This window comes from Alosa sapidissima, chromosome 10, assembly GCF_018492685.1.
Source record: "Alosa sapidissima isolate fAloSap1 chromosome 10, fAloSap1.pri, whole genome shotgun sequence".
NCBI lineage: Eukaryota > Metazoa > Chordata > Actinopteri > Clupeiformes > Clupeidae > Alosa > Alosa sapidissima.
This window is the reverse complement of record NC_055966.1, coordinates 32,343,253-32,364,648: the sequence shown is the minus strand read 5'-3', so window position 1 is coordinate 32,364,648 and position 21,396 is coordinate 32,343,253. Positions and strand designations below refer to the sequence as shown.

Here is a 21,396-nt window from a genome sequence, read left to right as displayed (position 1 = left end):
TTATGATAAAAGCATCAATATTGGTAAAGAAGCTCACAAAGGGTATCTGATCATATTTAGAATAGTAGTTGCCTTTGATTTGGCAAATATATATTTCACAAATATGGATTTTATTAGGCGGAAAAAAGGGCAGGAAAAGGATAATGTAAATGTGAGTGGAGTGTGGGGACACTGAATAAAATAGCTACACACAAGTGTAGTATAATGAATAATTGGTAAATAGGCAAAAACGGTTTACGTTTTTTAACGGTTTACTAATCACAATCAACCAAATTGAGAACAGCCGTGTTCAAATGAAGCGCACAGTATTTCATTGACGGCTACTGCTGAAGCATCAGCCCTGGGGTGAAGTCCTCCTTGTCTGAAGACGTACACAACTAAAGACGAGCAAGTGAAGAGTTCAGATGCAAAAGCCTAAACGCTACCTCCATCAAAAATGAGATAACGATGGTGAGTGAATGCTCTCCATACATAGTATACCATATTATATTATACTAACCCATTAAATACCACTCTCTTCCTGGTCTGAATGTGTAGGCAAAAAAATAGGAAGCTGATATGTGTGTAGGCAAAAAATAGGAAGCTGGTAAAATAAAATGCTAATTTAAAAGAAAAGTGGTCAGATGGATTTAGAGGATTTTGGACTCTTCACGTTTCCCTGTGCAAAGCCACATAGCAAAGGGCCTCTATGCCCATCCTTAAAGAAAACAATATATAACAATCTCAAATGAACCGAAATGACATCAGTAAAGGGCAATGTGTCCTATTGCCTCTATGCCCATCCTTAAAGAAAAAAATATATAACAATCTCAAATGAACCGAAATGACATCAGTAGATGGTAGGTAAGGTGTTTGGTGTGTTTGAATTCCCTTCCTTGTAGCATACCTTCTACATTCCACAATGGGGAGAAGTTCACCTTGTCTGACACCTTGTATAACAATTATATTTCCTTATTAGCTGCATAGCTAATAGCTTACATATACTTTATTGCCAAATGTATTGGGTCACCTGCCTTGACTTGCATATGAACTTAAGTGGCATCCCATTATTAATCCATAGGGTTTAATATGACGTCGGTCCACCCTTTGCAGCTATAGCAGCTTCAACTCTTCTGGGAAGGCTTTCCACAAGGTTTAGGAGTGTGTTTGTGGAATCTTTGACCATTCTTCCAGAAGCACATTTGTGAGGTCACACATTGATGTTGGACGAGAAGGCCTGGCTCTCAGTCTCAGCTTTAATTCATCCCAAAGGTGCTCCGTAGGGTTGAGGTCAGGATTCTGTGCAGGCCAGTCAAGTTCATCAGTGTGCCTCACAAATGCGCTTCTGGAAGAATGGCGAAAAATTCCCACAAAAAAAAAAAAATTCCCACTAAACCTTGTGGAAAGTCTTCCCAGAAGATGTCACTTAAGTTCATATGTAAGTCAAGGCAGGTGACCCAATATTTTTGGCAGTATAGTAGCTGCAAGATATTTAGACACATCAAGTTTTCCACATAGCTTACTGGAACTTCAAGATACATCCCCTGATGATTCTCTTGTTCAGTTCTGCACTGGACTTGAATTAGGAACCTCGGGCACAGATATTGTAAATAACACGTATACGATTTTGTGTGAAGTATGACAAAGATGTATGGTAAAATATGTAACTGTATAAGTTAGTTTCTACTTTCAATCAATTTTCACCTAACAAAACCCATTTTGGTCATTTTTAAAAATTGCTGCTGTGGCCCCCTGGGACTAAATTCGAGACCCCCTTTGTGAATTTTTATACATAATGTGATGCTTTTATCACAATGTGATACATTTTTGGTGCTTAACTGCCCCACTAATTGTAAATGAAATGTAATTGCTGGTTGTACCTGTTTACTATACACAGACATAAACGCCAAAGGGGTCATTCTCAAAGCTTTTGAACAATTCAGACTAAAAACCTGCATTGATTTCAAGCTCTGGGATGAATGTGAAGCATTTCACATCTCAATTGAACAACAAAGCGGGTAATAACCTTCAGGTGTTTTCAATGATACAAGTCTTTGCCTTTTGAGTCATCTGAATCAAACAACCCATCTTTCTTTCAGATGTTGGTCATATGTTGGAAGACAGTTTAAACAGCAAACACTTTCCATTGGCATTGGCTGTGATTTGATCAGTACAGTTGAGCATGAGCTTCTTCATGCTCTGGGATTCTGGCATGAGCAATCCAGATATGATAGAGATGATCATGTCACAATCAAGTGGGAGAACATTGAATCAGGTTTGGCTCAGTAGTTTACACACAGTAAACTGGCTATCATTTCTAGATACAGTAGACAGTACATGCATACATAGTATACTGCAGTGTTTCCCAAAGTGTGGGCCATGGCCCACTGGTGTGCCATCAAGGTATTACAGGTGGGCCACGAGAGGTGGCCCACATTATTTTATTTATTGCCATTATTCGTTTATTTGTATTTGAGTTTAACATACCTTAAAAGTTAATGATTACATAGTTCAAATTCAAACCATAACCAGAGATATTAAGCCTATTCATCAAAGTGACATTCATTTGATGTTGGTCCAGAATATATTTGATGGGGTTGTCATTGACAGACTATGGGTAATGCTAAACTAAAGTGTGTTATTGGAGCGGTGGTTGTCAGGTAGAAAAAAACGTCTCAAGCAAATCAAAAAAATCACAGTGAACATGTGAAGAACAAGACCCTGAGCAAGTACTCCGACTACAGAATTGTAAATAGTAAATAGTAGTAAATAATAATAATAGTAAATAGTATTCTAAATGTTTGAAATTGGGCCTCAGCAGTGCTGTATCTCTGTGTATGTGAATTCTTCGACAACATTAAATTCATCCTTCACTTGAAATAAAAACACTAACTTTCCATTTTTGTGACTCAACAGAGGAGGAACACAATTTTAAAAAATATTTCCGCAACACCACCAGCACCCAAGGCACAACATATGACTAGTGGTCTGTGATGCACTATGGACAATATGCCTTTAGTAATGGATTAGAACCAACTATCATCACAAGGGATGCAGATTTTCTAGATGTGATTGGTCAGCGACAGGACATGAGCTCCCTTGATGTTCTGGAGCTCAATAGACTCTATGGATGTAGTAAGTACCCATTTGATCACAAGAGAAGTAAATAAATAAAAGAAGTACCAGTAAATATAGTCGCAAGCAGCAATGACAGGCCCAAGCACCGATGCATCCGCGACCAGAGGCGGACAGAGTACAGAGTTTCATTACTTGAGTAAAAGTACAGATACCCTTTGCTAAATTTTACTCAAGTACAAGTAAAAGTACAACAGTCAGATGTCTACTTAAGTAAAAGTACTGAAGTACTTGTTTTTAAGTACTTGAGTATCAAGAGTACAAGAGTAGCCTACATTTTTTAAATATTGCATTGCTACTGCCACAGTGCTTACATTTATGTACAGAAATGTCCTACATGGAGTTGTGAAAAATGTTAATGTTAATACCGTGGAGAATGTAAAATGAATTGGAAGTAAAATCAAGTCATTTTCATCTTTTTACCATGTTGCCAGGGATGGGCAGTATTTCTAATACATGTATTTAAAATACGTATTTCAAATACAAAATACTATTTTGTAATTGAAACACTTGAAGCGAAAACTATCATTAACTTGTTCAGAAAACTGAAATAGTCTGGCGAGGTGGGGTCACGGCCATTCCTGGGATGGACCTGCTGCGTCTTCACCCATTGTTTCGTCCATGGTTTCGTCTCTTATCTAAATCTGACCGTGGAGTTGACTGAAAGCTGAAGGTGATTGCTGATAGGCTGTCCCAATCAGTGGCACCTGCACAATCCAATCACGTTTGAGAGGGAAACAACAAATTGAGGGTTTCCGAGATTTTTCTTTTTTCCTTTTTTTTTTTGAAGTAATAACGGGTACTCACGGTTATGGATAGAAATGTAGTGGAGTAAAGAGTACAATATTTGCCTCTCAAATGTACTTGAGTAAAGTCATGAGTACTCCCCAAAAATTATACTCAAGTAAAGTACAGATCCCTCAAAACTGTACTCAAGTACTGTACTCAAGTAAATGTACTCCGTTACTGTCCGGCTCTGTCCGCGACCCATGACATTTTGTAATGTAATGTGGTGTGTGTGTTATACAACAGTTAGGTCCGGTTGAGCTATTTATTCATATTTGATTGGACAAGGAGGTCATTCTATGAGTCATCATAAGTAGCAATATCAGCACAACGCCAGTCAAGACTTTTTTACTGCTAGTAAGCCTAATCATCCGCATACTGTATTGAATTACCAACACAAACATTCTATTCATTCATAGCGAGAGAGCAACGATTTCATAACGTCACCTTGAAGCCTCACAGGATCAAATAGAGTATATATACTATACTATACTATACTATGCTATACTATACTAAGTGAGGAAAAGGCAAAGTAGGTGGCTGGCAGATAGGTTGTAAATGAGCTCAGACATATTTTTTGGTTACAAAACCTGGGTTTTTAGATTTAGTAGCGATTGTTACAAACCCTGAACTTATTTGTTCATACAGAACTACTGCTGTTAGCTACTGAGTTAGCTCCGCCATGTTTAATAATTTTTTTCGAGTTCACTTTCAAGTCTTTCGAGTGGTGTCACGTTGCTTGGCAACGGTAAACAAAAAGGCTAAAGATTAGAACTATTTGTGTGGGCGGAGGATGAACGAACAACAATGTAAATAAACGATAGAAAACACAATTTTGTATCTTAAAACTAATAATTAAGCAATATGACACTCATGGTCGTGGGGTTGGTAAAGGATATCGCTACTGCTGTAATTGCCTTCGGCCTCGTACTTACGACCGAATTATAGCTGTGGCGATATCCTTTAACAACCCTGTTAAACTGCATTAAACTAGATGTACCGCAGAGCGGTACAAAACATGACCGCCGCCCAGTCCAGCACATTTTTTCCAGAAAAATAAGTCACGTTTGTCAAATTGTGTTAATTTCCTACTTTTTTTCCTTTTTTGTGTTTGTAATTGAGTGTGTAGTTGTTTTGTGTATATGTGTGCTTCTGTGTGAGTTTGTGTGCCTGCATGTCAGTTTTTTTGTGTAAATAAGGAATAGGAATAGGATTTGCGTCGTAATGATTATATGCTTTGCGCTGTGCTTTTGACTATAATGATAGAAATATAGTATGGGTCTTCGGCGTATATATAGTATATATAATGATAAATATATAGTATGGGTCTCATGTAACTTCGGATGTTACATGTTGCAATATATTTACACAGCAAAAAGAGCAGAAGGACAGGGATGAAGAGTCAGAAGAAGATGACGACAGGACAACGGATGAGGACAGTGAGGAGTAGTAGAGGCTAGTTCTTCCCTTTGTTACTCAATTGTGAGTCACAGCAGAGGGCCAGTGAATAGCTGTTTCCAAAATTATTGTGGAATTCAGAAATAATTATTCCTGAACACTAGGGCTGTAATGATATACGATTCGAACTCGAAATCGCGACATTCATATCCACGATACTGTGTCGCGGTGTGAAAAGGCAGAATCGCGACACACCCTTTCTAGTATTTCACGCACTGCTTTGCAGCTTACGCGGCTGCAAAAGCAACCCACATCTCCCGCTTTACTTATCAGTAGCCTACGTTCAGCCTATGTGCAAAAACAAATAAATAAATAATAATTTCATACCTCTCCTTGCTTTCATTGTAGACTATGTGTGCAACTTTACCAAACGGTATAGAAGTAAACCCCCTTTCCTTGCCCCGCTCTCTCTCGCGCTCCCTCCCTCTCACTCTCCTGCTCAATGAACACGCGCGACTTACATGAAACATTCACAATCGTGAAAGCAAGGACGCATAGAAGACGACTAGCTAAATTACTATTAAATCCGCTTAGCATCATTAGCCATCATTGCTGCACATATTTGTGTAACCAGAAGGGGGCGCTACTGAGCGCAAAACACCTTTTGACCTCTTAAATGCCTTACTGCAGGCTGTTCATGTGAAGGAACAATTGGGGCTGATGTAATCAAAAGTAGAAAATTTATTAACAACAGATAATTGAGGCAATACATACAATAAATAGTAGCCGCTCAGGCATGAAACAACAATCTGTAGTTGGGCAGTCAATAAATAAGTATCAAACAAGCGTGGTACAATATTCACAGGTGATCACTTCAAACCAAAATAAATGTGCATAAAGGAAATAATAATACTAATAGGTTTCACACCGTATATTGCACACAATATTCACTGCACACAAGTTTAGATAAATATTTGTACACACTGATGGTTATTTGATTCTGCACCGCACACATTCAGCACTGCAAACAAGGACTGTCCTCAGACAAATATATTCCACATAGCCCTAAGCGGTTAAATAGACAAACACAGACAAACATGGACACACAAACCAACACACTCTCTCACACACGCATACACACACACACAGAACTAGCAAACAGACGAGCAGCAGGAGTTACTGCGCTGGGCCACGTAGTGGCTCACCTATGGTCTGTAGGCCCAAAGCTGCGCACAGTCGATCCGATTAAAATGCTGAATGCTGAAATTTGCCCCACCAAACTCAAAAAGTACAAAACATAAACAAATTAATGAAAGAAAAACAGTGGCTGTGACTCCTAAAATGGTCCTCCTCAGGACTGGAGAGACGCGCGTTCACCGGCTGCCTATCAGTCAGTGGCTGACGCTTTGTTCTTGGGCTACAATGCAAACACAATAGCCAGCCAAGTCAGGCAGTCATCTAGAAAAATTATAAGGCGGCAGCAAGGACAAGACTGAGTCAGGGAACTTCATTGAGACCGGTGTAGTTAAAGGTTGGTGAAACTTTCCCATGAAGTTGTAACAATGCAGCGCAGGAGGGTTTAACGTGAGCGCCCGTGCTTCTGTAGGAAGGATTAAATGCGAGTGTCGGCGGCTCAGTGCAGTATCTGCCAACAAACAAGGGCAGCGGTAAGGGTCAACGATACAACAAACATCCAATGGTTAGCCATGGCGAGAGATAAGTCACAACTTACATCAACTGCGATCCAGACACTTCCCGTGTTACTCAGAGTTCACCAAGCAAACTCCCAAAAGACAATGTAGGCACGTTGCATACGGCTTAATGATCGATAAGCCCCAAATCACTACAAAACAAACAACGTGAAATCAACCATGTGAAATTACAACACGGGAAAGACGAGCGCTTAGAAGAAATTAACTTACCCTCACGTTTTCACACTACCGACGCACAACCTTCCGACTTCACGGCCCGCACAACAAACACAACCTCTCAGCTCCACTGCACCACCAACAAAGCAATCTTTGGCAGGCTCCCGCCACCATTTGAAATGACATGCCACCTGTGCCACCTAATTACACTCGGCACGCAATTGTCTTGCGTCGCCGGACACCAAGTGGCACTTCCTACTCAACACCATACTCTACCTGCTACATTCACCCCCCCCTTAATGGTCACCGTCCCGGTGACAAAGCAACCCACTATGTCCATGGCCTGAACACAGTGGTGATGGTACTTGCTATGGAGTGTGCCACTGGCCCTTCATCGCGATCAACCTGCCTGATGGTACTACAGGGGAGGTTATGGGGATTAGGGTGGTGGCCTGCAGTCGTCCTAGTGGTCCTCCTCAGTGCTGGCATATCGCCAGGCGCCGTTGCGACCTCATCGTCCCCCTGAACACTTTCAGCGCCCTCCTCACTGGCAGAATCAATCACGTCAGGTTGTCCTGAAGCAGGAGACTGGGGCTCAGCAGCAAGAGACGAAGCGGGTACAGGCGGCGTGTCTACATGGAGCGGATCAACTGCAAATAGCTGTACAAGGTCGCCTTCCTCCTCCACACTGCCCTGTGAATCAGTGGCCTGTGGATCCTCTACTCTGAGGTCACGCACCCCAGATGTAGAGGGTGAGTCCCCTGCTATAGCAGGCTTTGAAGATGGTTCAATCGGAAGAGGGTGCAGCTCCTGGCGGTGTATGTTCCGTTCTGGCCCCTGTTGACCCCTCGGCCTGATCTTATACAACGTGCCAACCTCGTCTAAGCACCGTACCACCTCATAGAGTGTACTGTCCCAGTGGTCTTGGATCTTATGATGCCCAGGTAAGTGTGAGCGTCGATACACTAATGTACCTGGTGGCAAGAGGGGCAAGGGAGTTGTCCTGTGTCTGGCTCTATCTGCTGCCGATGCCTCAAGGCGAGCCCGTGCCTGGTGATAGACTTCGGAAAGGTGTTCAAGATGTTCAGCAACCCATTGCTCAGTCGTCAGCTCATGCGATGGGTCTATGTTACCCAGAAGTAAGTCCACGGGAAGGGTGGGCTTGCGACCGAACATAAGTTCGTATGGTGAAAGCCCTGTGGACTGATGTACTGTGGTGTTGTAGGCGAACAACACTTGGGGCAGATGAATCGGCCACCTTCTCTTCTTCTCGGGAGGCAGAGTGCGAAGCAGATCGTGTAATGTTCGATTAAACCTCTCGCACTGCCCATTCCCCTCTGGATGATATGGGCTTGTGCGAGACTTCTGTATACCATAAAGTTGGCATAGATGATGGAACAGCTCTCCTTCAAAGTTTCGGCCTTGGTCAGTGTGAATGCGTTGTGGGACGGCATAGATGTAAAACCATTGTTCTGTCAAGACTTTAGCCACAGTGGATGCTTTTTGGTCCACTGTGGGGTACGCCTGCGAGAATTTAGAAAACACGTCTGTTACGACTAGAAGATTTTCCTTTCCATCACTGGACTTTTCCAGCAGGGTAAAGTCAATGGCAAGGATTTCAAGGGGCCTAGATGCCAACAGACTACCCATAAATATCCAGAGCTTGGGTTGCGCAGCCTTCGCAGCCAAACAACGTTGGCATTCATGGCACCACCGCTCAATGTCCCTACGCATGAATGGCCAGTAACAGCGCTGGCGGACTAGTGCTGTTATGCGTTCCACCCCCCGGTGGCCATGGTTGTTGTGTAAGGCAGTCAACACCTCTGTTTGGAGCTGCTGAGGCAACAACACCTGCAAGATCACTTCCGTACTACCTGGCACATGACTCTTCCAATACAGAACACCCTCTTGCTCTTGTACATTGGACCACTGACGTACCATTTCAGTGACAGCAGGTGAATTATTGGCCCTCTCTTCTGCAGTAGGGGGGCTTTCCCCGCCTCCAATACCTCAGAAAAGGCCAAAATACCGGGTCACTGGACTGAAGGACCTCAAGATCTGCCCTAGTGCGCACTGGAGAAGCGTCGATGGCATGAAGATTGGCCAAACTTACAGGCCAGATGTCTGAAGTGATGGCCCTAACCTCAGCCGGAACGGTGATCCCTGGAGCTACCGCTGACTCCTGATCCAGAACCGGAGGTGGAGGTAAGCGAGACAAGGCATCGGTTCCTATTGCTCGCCCCTGGACGGTACTCGATTTTGAAGTCGAAAAGGGCAAGCTGCGCAGCCCACCGCTGCTCAACAGCACCCAATTTGGCTGTTTGGAGATAACAGAGAGGGTTGTTGTCAGTCAAGATGGTAAATTTTGCCTCAATGAGGTAATCTCTGTACTTCTCTGTTACCGCCCATTTTAAGGCCAAGAGCTCGAGTTTCATCGCAGAGTAGTTGGACATATTACGTTCCGGTGGCCTGAGCCCCCTACTCGCATATGTAATAGGTCGCCGAAGCCCCCCTTCCTGCTCCTGGGATAAGACTGCTCCGAGTCCCAACCCACTGGCATCAATCTCGAGCACAAAGGGTTTGCTGAAATCAGCATAACCAAGGACCGGTGCACCAATCAGCATTTGCTTCAAGGTGTTGAAAGCCTGCTCACAGCCCCAGTCCCAATGATCTCGTAGGGAAATACCCGGACCTACTCTTTTCTTCTTTGGGCCTGGCTGCAGGAGCTGCATACCTAGCGAATCCCTCTACAAAGCGTCGATAGTATGACGCGAACCCAAGAAACGAGCGGAGCTCTGTCACTGTAGAAGGTGTCTTCCAATCCCTGACAGCACTAATCTTATCAGGGTCAGTCGCCACACCGGAGGCAGAGATGACATGCCCCAAGAATTTGACCTCTGGCTGAAAGAAGTGACATTTCTCCAGTTTTAATTTTAGACCCTGTTGGACCAACCTGCCCAACACTAACTCGAGGCGTTCCAGATATTGCTCAAAAGTACAGGAAAACACCACCACATCATCCAAATAAATAAAGAGAGTGAAAACGCTGGTCACCGAAGATCCTCTCCATAAGTCGTTGGAAGGTTCCTGGGGCATTGCACAACCCAAATGCCATGCGTTGGAATTCAAAGACACCAAATGGGGTGCAAAACGCTGTCTTTGCCCGGTCCCTCTCCATCACGGACACCTGGTTGTACCCGCTTGCCAGGTCAAGAGTGGAAAATAAACCGGCACCGGTAAGGGCATCCAAGGACTCCTCTATTCGAGGTAAGGGAAAGGCATCTTTACGGGTCTTCGCGTTTAACTGCCTATAGTCAACGCAAGGACGTATAGACCCATCCTTCTTCTGCACAACTACAATGGGTGAAGAATAGGGGCTACTACTCTGTCTGACTACACCTTGATCCAACAGCCCTTGAATGTGTGCTTTAACGGCCTCGTATTGAGAGGGCGGAAGCCGGCGATAGCGCTGCCGTACTGGGGCCTCATCCAATAAATGGATCTCATGTTCAATTAAGGATGTACAGCCCAAGTCTCCTTCCCCAGAACTAAATGCGGTGCTGTATTTTTGAAGCAAGGACCTAGCCTGTTGCTGTTGGAAGTCAGTTAAGTTGGGCCAGGCAAGATCAGCAAGACCAGGTAGCGGAGAGGTGGTGGCTTCCATTGCTTGAATCAGCACAGAGGTGCCCTGTGTATCCTCTTCCTCCTGGAAGCAAACCAAAGTGGTTACTGGGTGTACACCAACCATATGCAGTTGCCCTAGAGTGGTGCGTGGTCTTAGCCAGCGGTCTTGGTTCCCCACATTGACCACTGGAACTTGCACGGTGCCGTTACCGAGGGGAAGTAAAGAGGTTGGAATGATCAAGTCCGGCGGCAACTGCCACTCTTTCTCTCCAGGTTCAAGAAATCCCGACACCACAAGGGGGCCCAGCCCCTGTCGGCATGTCGCAGACACAAATTTCAAGGACCCGGCCAGAACATGAACTGATGGCCCCGGAGGAATGGATACGCTACCTAAATGACCTGAGCCGGAGAGGTATTCAAAACTCACATGCTAATAAAGCATGCTTCCAAAGAGCTGGGACTGAAGACATAGATGAAGAAGTAAACAAACTAGGGCCCTCCTGGCAGAACATTTCTTGAAGGCAACACCGGAGGATATTCATCCCAACCAACCCGGGAACGGTGTTCTTCTCTCTGGTTGCTGTGTCCAGGGTGTCTTGCACCACAAGAATGCCCATTGAGGGAAGCACCTTCCCCAAGACCTCCATGTCCAGTTCCAGATAACCTCGATACGGAATATCAAGACCGTTGGCTGCCTTTAATTGCAGCCATCCGCAGCAGCGTAGCTGTTCTTGCCCCAGAACCTGAAAATGTTCTTTAAAGAAGGCCTCAGTGACAGTAGAGACCATTGAACCTGTGTCAACCAAACATTTCACCACCACTCCTCCCATTTTAACATCTGCCACAGGACATTGCCCAATCAGGCCACGGTGAGAGGTAGGTGGGTTCAAAGGAGAGTCTGAGCCTGACAAACCCCCATCTAATGCTAGGCTCCATGCACTAGAGGGCGCTAGTTTCCCTGATGCCCACTTGGAGGAACGTTGGTGTTATTACGTGCCACTTGACCCGAGTCTCTGCGTGCCCCCTGTGCCTGTTGCCGACCCCCGCCGCCTACTGGGCACTCCCTTACCATGTGTCCAGCCTGCTCACACCGGAGGCAAACAGGCTGCCCAGTGGGTGTGAACCGATACCACCTTTATTGGAAACTTGCTCTGTTTTGGGCTGAAGGCCCAGGTCCAGAGGATAAGTGCTTCAGAATGTGGTCCAATTGTTGTTGTTTACGCAGACAATCCTTTACCTCGGCTAACTCATCGTTTGGTTTGGCTACCACTGCCTGGGTTGTGGCACCCCACTCACCTGTTTCTCCTGAACTAACATCACAAGAAAATGCTCTCGCCCGTACCGGACGGGGACCGTCCCCCTCTTCAGCCCACCGAATCGCTTCTTTATGCACGTCCAAAAAAGTAGAATCCGGATAAAGTCGAATAAATTGCTTTAGCTCCCGGCGCAACATTTTGTCCTTAACATGGCGTCCGGGTTAAGAAAGCAACCATTGGATTTTTATATCAAAATTTCAAAAGGCCATGGCTTGAAAGTGGTCAGAGATAAAATCCTACTGTAAATGTTAAAATCTTTGAGTATAAACAAAAGTTTATGAAGGGGGTACATTTACCCATCTAATTTTCCACTGGATGGCAAGCAAATTATGCACCTTTCAGTAAATACTGGATGAACATATTTGAGCAGATTTAGGCTACTTTCTTTTTTGTCATATTACCCACATAACAAATTAACAGGAAAACACCTAAGATGTATACCAACAATAGTAAACTATTACTAGCCTATAACCACAAGGCCTACAATAAAGTATCCTGGTCAAATCAGTTCCTTTATCGCGGGTGACTTTGTAGTTCTTCAGAGCCCTATTTCTACAACCCCTGCTGTCTGTACCACGTCCAGTACGGACACTATCATCACGATTACCACTGCAACCTCCAAGCTATGTTGGGCAGAGGGTCGAAATAAGCATGGTATGCTTAGTGGACACCGTCATATACACGAAAAGACGCACCTCCATTCACACCATAAAATGTCTAGCCCCCCCCCCCCCCCCCCCCCTCTAATAAAAAAGAAAAATCGAGATTCGTATCGAACCGTGGGTCAAAAATCGTGATACAAACCGAATCGTGAGGTTGGTGTATCGTTACAGCCCTACTGAACACTGAACATTTTTATCCTCCAAAAATCCGTCTAGATCACCCCCAAAAACTCAGCAAAATCAGCTTAATGAGAGTAAGAACGTGACCAAACCATGTTTAAATAGTGATTTTGAATCTTGAAAATGTCAGATATGGACTCAGCATCTCCAGTAACCCCTAAAAACATACTAACATTGTCCATTTTGGCCAAGCAGCTCTTATAATATGATCAATATAGGTGATTATGCTAAATTATGCTAATTAGCTCAATTACACAAATTGCCCAACATATGCAAATTAGCATCCAGCAGTTTCTGCATGCTGGGAACCCATACTATATATTTCCATCATACTGTAACACTTTGGTGTACTCAACATTTCCGGGTCCACAATGGGGCCCTATGGGCTGTCAACCGGACTATTATTCTGATTCTAATCGGATTAAAAGTGTCCATATAAACAGAGCTGCGGTATTTAAATACAGTTACTCATATTGTATAATGTATTCTAAATACATATTCCCATTACATGTATTCCATTACTCTAACACTGATGAATTCCTTTCCCAGATGACTCCATCTCCTTCCTGGACCACTGCAGCTTTGATGAGGGCGTGTGTGAGATGAGTTCAGCTGGATGGGAGAGAGTGAGCCGAGCTGATAGAGGGCCCCAATCTGACCACACCTACCTGGGCATGGACTCTCAAAGTAATGCTCAAACACATCTACAAATTGGATCCCCTGTAGTATCAATGTATTCCATCAATGGGAATGTTTTGGCTGATTTACCGATGCAGTCTAGTACTGAAAACAAGATTCACCTTCACTTTTATCATGTCACCCCTTGTTCCGTAGTGAAAACGTTATTTTCAATTTTAGATAACCGGTTAATATCGTTCAGATTAACCTTCGTTTGAATATTATTCAAAAGGCTTGCAAAGTCACCTGCCCACACAGTGTTCCCCAGACCCCTTATAGCAGTGGTCCCCAAACTTTTTCTTCCGAGGGCCAGCTCACTATGCCTGGCTCTAAGAGAGGGCCAGAGACTCGGAGTATATCAACCATAAATAGCTTAGTGCTGTGAACAACAGCAGTCTACCTTAGTTGAATATTCCAATACATTTAATCATAGGCTACTGCAATTTAATACCATTGCTAGCTGTGTTTATGTTGCCACCATGCCATATCAGTGTAAAATGTAGCTCAAATGAAATAATACTAATAAAAAGTAAAAGTAAAAAGTTGTGAACAAGCAATATCCTACAAATAATTTAAAGTTATTAAACTATGAGAGTTTTATGAAGTGCTGGCAAACACATCTGAAATGACCACCATTCTAACTTTCACTCACCTGATGAGAACTTTGAACTCTGTATGAACATTTGAACGTGTGAATAAAAAATAGAAATAATTATCCCAGAAAGTCCCAGAAATATGACTTGAATAGATATTAACGTTAGTTAATAGTTATTAACGAATAATAAACGTTTAGAATACTTTGAGCACTGATTCAGTCAGCATAGGCCTCTTACATTGTTTGCAGGTAGGCCTACATTTCATTCCGTTTTCGATGGCAAAAGCGAAACAGCGCCAAAACAACCACCAGTGGACAAAAAGAGTATTACATGTGTACTGTTAAGACTCTCCATAGAGAATGAATGGGGAAATTACGGAGGTTATAGTTTGACGATGTCGTACTCCCGTGCGGGCCAGATGCTATATACCACGGACATGTTTTGGGGGGCCACCTAAAATGAGTTGGCTGGATGAATTTAGTCAGACATTAGTCAGATGTATGAATCAGTGTCTCCCCTGTATAATAGGCTAGAAATACTAGTTGATAAAAGGGATTTTCATACCCAACACTATCTAACTGCCTTTTCCAAGTATATAGTCTAAATTACTGAAACATTGTGTGAAACAGGGCCGTAGTCACCATAGACATTGAGGGGGACGTGCCCCCCCCAATATTCAAATATGACCAAAATGTCCCCCCCCCCCCAATATACGGACATAGAAAAATAAAGACAGAAAAAAACGTTATACTAGGCCTACAGGAAACCAACACGCACCACCATCTGAAATGTAATCAAATGTAAATAATGCAGTGACCTAGTGTGTTCCTTAGTTGACCTAGTGATGGTTCCAGAGTAGCCTACACCCTGAGTGGTTTGTCCTGGTGGTTTTTCGTTAGTGACGTGCGCTATCAAAAGGTATTTATACCATTTACTGCACCCTACTGCGGTGTTGGAAAGGTGTAGCACAGGCTAAGGAAATCCCATACATTTTTGGGGCCGATCAGACTCAAAGGGAACTTTGAAACATTTTCCATATTGTAGCCTATTCTCGCTATGATAGCGAAAGTGAAACATTTGATTTTAAATGATTTTGTGCAAGCCTGAGTCATTCATTTCTTTCACATGTCTTTCAACATAAATAATGCATTCACATGCTAGTAATGCCAGAAATTGCCGTTTATAGGCCTCTTAGAAATGGTTGTTGCATCTTGCATATTATTTAGATGCGCACTCAGTCGCGCATCCATGCATGCAAAACTTAGGAATTAAATGTGGCGACGGCACACAAGTTGGAAAAAACTTTTACAATGCACTGGCGGTTATAGCCTACAGTTAATGTGAATCGCCAAAGAAAGGAATTTGCACCTCCATTCATCAATTAAAGGCTGTAGCGGGCCTAGTGTTTCTACATGTTGGCACAAAACATAATTTCTGTCAGAAGCCAGTCAATAATGCAGGGGGGGTAACATGAGGTGAGTCAGACAGAAGAGGGGCCTGTCTTAGTAGCCTATTCCTGAATCCTGTCCCTTTCAAACTACGTTAAAATTGTGTGATTAGCCGCCAGCATAATAAAATCTAAATTAAAAGACAAAATGTTATTAGGCTATAGGTTCAAACCTATGAGTCTAAGCCTTAGTTAAAAAAAGTGTAAGTAAGTCAAAGAACCACATTCTGTGTAATATAGCGTTTAACAAAGATACTCTAGTTTGTAATTGTAATTTGTAATTAGTAAGTATACATTTTTAAGACAAATGGAGTCATAATACAGGTCCAGGGATGGATTACTGAATGGGCTTACTGGGCCTTCTCCACCCTTCTCTTTTCACAAAACTCACTAGAAGTCATCATTTAAAGGGTCATTTTTAAAAAAATAAAAAATCTTCCGTGGGAGAATGCCTCAGGACCCGTCTATCTGGAGGAGGGGGTGGGGGGGGACATCTGTGCCCAGGGGTTCATAATCCATCCATGCCATGCCTATGCCTAATACCCTAATTGACTGAATAATATTTTTTTCATGGTAGGTAATGTATTGAAATTCTGTTTGGGGGTCTCTCAGACCCCACCACAGATTTGGTCCCCCCCAATGTTGACATCATGACTACGGCCTTGGTGTGAAATAATATAGGCTACCAGAGACACTTGAAAAATATATACATGCAGTTACTTTGCCCCATACCATTCAAACTTTTATTTGGAAACAGTTGTGGGCAGAGGAAACAGTTGGTGGGAGTCATAGTTGATGACAACTGACAGTTGAAATGGCTGAACAGTTAAATAGTTGAATAGTTTAAATTGTTAAATTATTTAATAGGGAATTATTGTAGTGAGGTCTTTCATTTTGAAACAGTTGTGGGCAGAGGAAACAGTTGGCAGAAGTCATAGTTGATGACAGCTGAGATGACAGTTGCAATGGCTGAATAGTTCAATAGTTGAGAAGTTTAAATGGCTAAATTATTTAATAGGGAATTATTGTAGTGAGGACTTTTATTTTGAAAAAGTTGTCAAATCATTTAATAGTGAATTAATAGATGTGCATAGGTAGATAGTTTAATGAATGTTGATAGACAGATAGTTTAATGGATGAAGTGAATAAAAAGAAGTGAAAGAAAGTGGGGAAGAGAAAAGTGAGCAATCCAGTTCAATGGAGAGAGACACAGCCGAGGTTGCAATGAAGTTGCTGCAGTCATTGAGAGAGCACAGGTGCAGCTGATTGCATTCTAAGTCATTAATTGGCTTTGTGAGAGGGCCTAGTTGCCTAGCAGCTGTCAGTTGATACAGGTGCAAATCAGTTTGATTAGCCCATTGTGATGTCATAGTGCCAATGCAAAGTCTATGGGGGAAAATAAGCTTGATTTATATTAATATCTCAAAAAGCATAAAGTTTACAAAAACGAAAAATACATTCCTCAAGTATCCTTTTCAAGACCTACGTTACAAAGTTTGAATGGAGTTTCTATGTTAAACGGTTGAAGCTGAATTAGACGCAAAAATTGGGTGGAAAGAATAAGAAGACTTCGGATAACAGAACAGTGCATTTTCATGCACTGTAATTAGTTGCCAATGGAACTGTTGTATAAAAGAAAAATGACACGAGTGGGAGTGGGGTTGGTAAGGATATCCCCATGGCTGTTATTGCCTTAGGCCTTGTACCTACAGCCGAATTACAGCTGTGACTCCCACTAGTGTCATATTGCTTAAATGAACAAAACTTGCCAATAATACATACAAATATGCCACTCTTGTGGGGCAGCTGATAGGCCTTATATCAAGAGAGCTTGCCCATAGACCTGAAAAGCTTGCACATATACTACAGGGTTCCCGCAGATCCTTAAAAAGTCTTAAAAAGTCTTAAATACAACTTTCAGGTTTTAAGGCCTAAAAAAGTCTTAAATTGTCTGGGATGTCTTGAATTTTCGAAAGGGAGGTATTAAATTTGCGTATGGGACCGCCAGCGAGTGCAAGAGAGCGAGTAAAATGTCTCCATCCCGTTTCGTGTATTTAAAACGCACGGTTTTCACGGGTGTGGTTAAAGATGTGAAAACGGTAATAATACAGTATGTACAAATATGCCTGACGTTTTAGTGGTGTAGGTTGGTAAGCCAGTTAACAATAGGTTGGCCATAAGTTCGAATTTAGGCCAGACATATGGATTTGAAAAGCCCTGTCCGGCGTCCGGCGCAGTCTCAAGCCGGACGCGCATTTGTCCTCCTTTTTGGAGTTGCGTTGGGCCTCTAGAATCTTTGCTCGGACGCAGAATCGTTTCACAAACTATGGACGCGAAGACTGCTGGTCAAATTATGTGCAGTGCTTCTGTCACTCGTCTGATAATTTGCTGCGCAATTTATGAAGGAACCCCGGACTGACAGAAAAAGAAAACAAACGTTTTCGCACTCAGGAGGAAATACTGTACATGTTAAGTTGATCTGTTTGCATCTTTCCTGCGTGTGTTGCTGGCCTAGCCTAGGGAAGAAAATATCTGTCTAAGTTATAATACCTGTAATATCTGTCAGCAGCTTGCTTGCCAGCGTTTCCCAGTAGGCCTACTTCGCAAAAGTTGTGAAATATAACTGCATATTTTTTGAATGTCGGCGACTGGCTACATAAAAAAAAACATGCGTTCATAATACGTGCGTGCTTGAGATGAAACCAGCAGTTTTCAGCAGGATCATGCGAGTAGGACCTGTCTCTTAATTAATTTAAATTAAAGTCAATGGTTTTACGATGTTTCAGTCAAGCTTTGGTTGGTTTAGATACAACTGGTATACAACTGTAACTTTAATTTGCTGCATATGGGACAATAGATGCAGATAGTAAATTATATAAAGTAGGCCTATTTAAATAGCTTAGTCTAACTTTTCTAAAATATTGAAGGGAATCCAGTCCAGTGCACATGTCTTTGGCAAGTAGCCTAGGCTACTACAGACGCAGGTGAAGAACAGTCAGCCTCAGCCAGTAAGCACAAACAAATATGTACTGCCAGCTTCAAAAGCAAGCAGCCCAGACCCTAAAATTGACCCTAAATAAAACAGTTTTAAGTTGTCGTATGTATCTTTTTGCCGTGGTATACTTATTTTTTTTCATTTAGATGTCTTGAAAAGGTCTTAAAAGTCTTTAAATTTGCACTTGGAAAATGTGCAGATACCCTGATACTATACTTTTTCCTGCAGAAGCTTGCATACGCTATATATAACACACACGCACACACGCGCACACACACACACACACACACACACACACACACATATATATATGAAAAGCTCACACATGCTCACACACTTTTATCTTAACACTTTTTTTAACTACAGTACATAATTTTCTTTCTCACCATAAAAAAGTCTCACAATTACTTTTACCTTGCAAATGTCCTAAATACACTTACACAAGTCCAGACTCACAGACTTTGATGCGTGTTCTTGCGAAATTCGTAAGGGCTTAGCGCTGTCCCAATGTTGCATTTTCAAAGGGCGTGAGTACACACTTACCGATCCCTTTCGGTGAGTTTGCATCGGTCTGCATCAGTGCAGACTCACCAAAGGGAATTACCCACAGTTCAAAGCATTGTGATGTTTACCACGGAGACCATAGGGAAATCCATAAATTACAAAGGTAAACAACTGCACGACACACAACCACGGAACGTGTATCTTTGTTATTAAACTTTGCCAAGGTAACGTGATCTCGTGAAGTGCTGTCTCAATCCCATTTATACCTATCTGAGCCCATGTGGCATCACACAATCACTCACTTAGCATCTGAGATCAATTAAGTCTGTGAGTGTTCAGTCCTTAGTCCTCAGGGCTCACTTTGGGATTCAGCCATAGAGAAGTCTACATGACTGAATTAGATTGTGCTTTAATCAGAAATAAGAAAACAAATGCATTCCCATGTATAGCCCACCCCTGTGTATAACCTAATGGCTGAAGTAATTTTGCAAAATCAATGTATGTTGCCACTGCATGTCATCATCTGCAGTGGTCTAGCTATAGAAGCAGGTAGGCCAGCTAACAATGCACTGCAATAATCCAGTTTGGAAAGAACCTTGGCCTGCACAAGAGGTTGAGTGGCATAATGTGTAAGATAAGGTCTCGTCTTCTGAATATTGTACATTATACAACAGTGAGGTCCGGTCGAAGGCTAATCGTGTCTTCCTGTTGTACGTTGTGACAACCCATAACTTGTGAAATGACGTAACTTCTTTGACGTCAGAACTCGCCATGAACTGGGGGTCATCTGATTTGTATGAGACCATGCCGTCACATAATTTTTCGCAAGTCCTTGTACATGTACCAAGTTTGGTTTTGATACACGAAAGCATTCCTGAGATATTACATACTTCCTGTTTGGTGGCTATGCCGCCGATTTTATTTGGTTGTGACAGGCAAACACTTCACTTCCTTCCTCTAACTTTTGTGTTGCTTGGTTTTTGTAGTGCCTCCTAGAGGCTAAATGGCACTAAATGTCTTGTGTGTCCTCACAATGGAGTTCCGAGTCCATATGGCAAGTTTGATTGCTTTGCAATGTTGTGTGCTTAATCATGCACACTAATAAGATAGGGAACTGAAGAAGAACAATAGTGTGCCTTGCTTAAAGGTTGTATCAGCGATAGCGGGGATACGTCACTTCTGTTGATGTTCAAACAAAACAGAGAGCTAGCTCAGTACTCCCCCTCCCTCCCGTGCAATTAAAACTCTCCTAAACGCGCATCTCGTTGGTTATTGGTTGAAACACTTTATTTTGCCTTTGAGTGGGTTGCCAACCCTTGGTAGCAATTGTTTTTGTGTACAGATCTCAGAGCCTAGGCTGCCTACAGAGACGCATTTTTTTTAACGTGCTGCTTATGGGGCAGGCAGCTAGTGGATCGTTAGGAAATATTAGATGAATGTGATCATTTATGTTTGGGCCTTTTTTGGGCCTGAAATCGCTGATACAACCTTTAAGCAAGTACATTAGTAATAAGAAGAAGAACAAGAAGAAGAACAAGAACATAGAGAACTCAAGAACAACACTAGTGTGCATTGCTTAAGCTAGCACACTAATGATAAAAAAATTGGGACAAGAATAATAGTCTAGACAAAAATTGGGAAGAATAAAGGTCTGTTTTGCTTAAGCAAGCACAACTCTCCAGGGTGTGTTGCTGTCCAGTGTGTGTTGCTAGCCTAGCCTACATAACAGGGACGTGAATCCTCTGATCTCATTTCTAAAACAAGTAAATGGTTTTACAATAGCATATTTCAGTCAAGCTTTATCTATTTAGTCACATCTATTTTGTTAAATTTGACACGTGTGTTGTCCCTGTACAGTCCCTGTAAGTTAGTGCAGCAAGTACTACTCGCATAGAATCAGGGACTGAAAACAGAATTAATTTCATTTTGGTTCGTTCTTAGCAAAAACATTATTTTTTCATTCCTGTTCCAGTGTTCCAAGGCCTCTCCTCTAAATGGTAACCGGTTAGAAAGTTATAGAAGAAACAAGATTGTGTATTATATTGTTTATTTTGTTAGTTCATCCTTTGTCCGTTAGTTCATATTTTGATTTTTGATAGTTCTAATCTTAGCCTTGGTGTTTACTTTTCCCAAGCAACGACACACCACTCGAGAGACGTACGTTGCTTTAAAAAAAAGTAAACTAATAATCAGAATCAATAAATAGTTTGACTGGATCTAACTGTTGT

The 21,396-nt window shown here is 42.5% G+C and overlaps 1 long non-coding RNA gene and 1 pseudogene across 1 annotated transcript in view; one reads left to right on the top strand and one right to left on the bottom strand.

Annotated features, from left to right (window-relative positions):
* The window catches only part of LOC121720187, a 31,292-nt pseudogene that overhangs the window by 1,317 nt on the left and 8,579 nt on the right, over positions 1 to 21,396 (top strand).
* The window catches only part of LOC121720293, a 189,560-nt gene that overhangs the window by 161,870 nt on the left and 6,294 nt on the right, over positions 1 to 21,396 (bottom strand). The window lies entirely within an intron of this gene.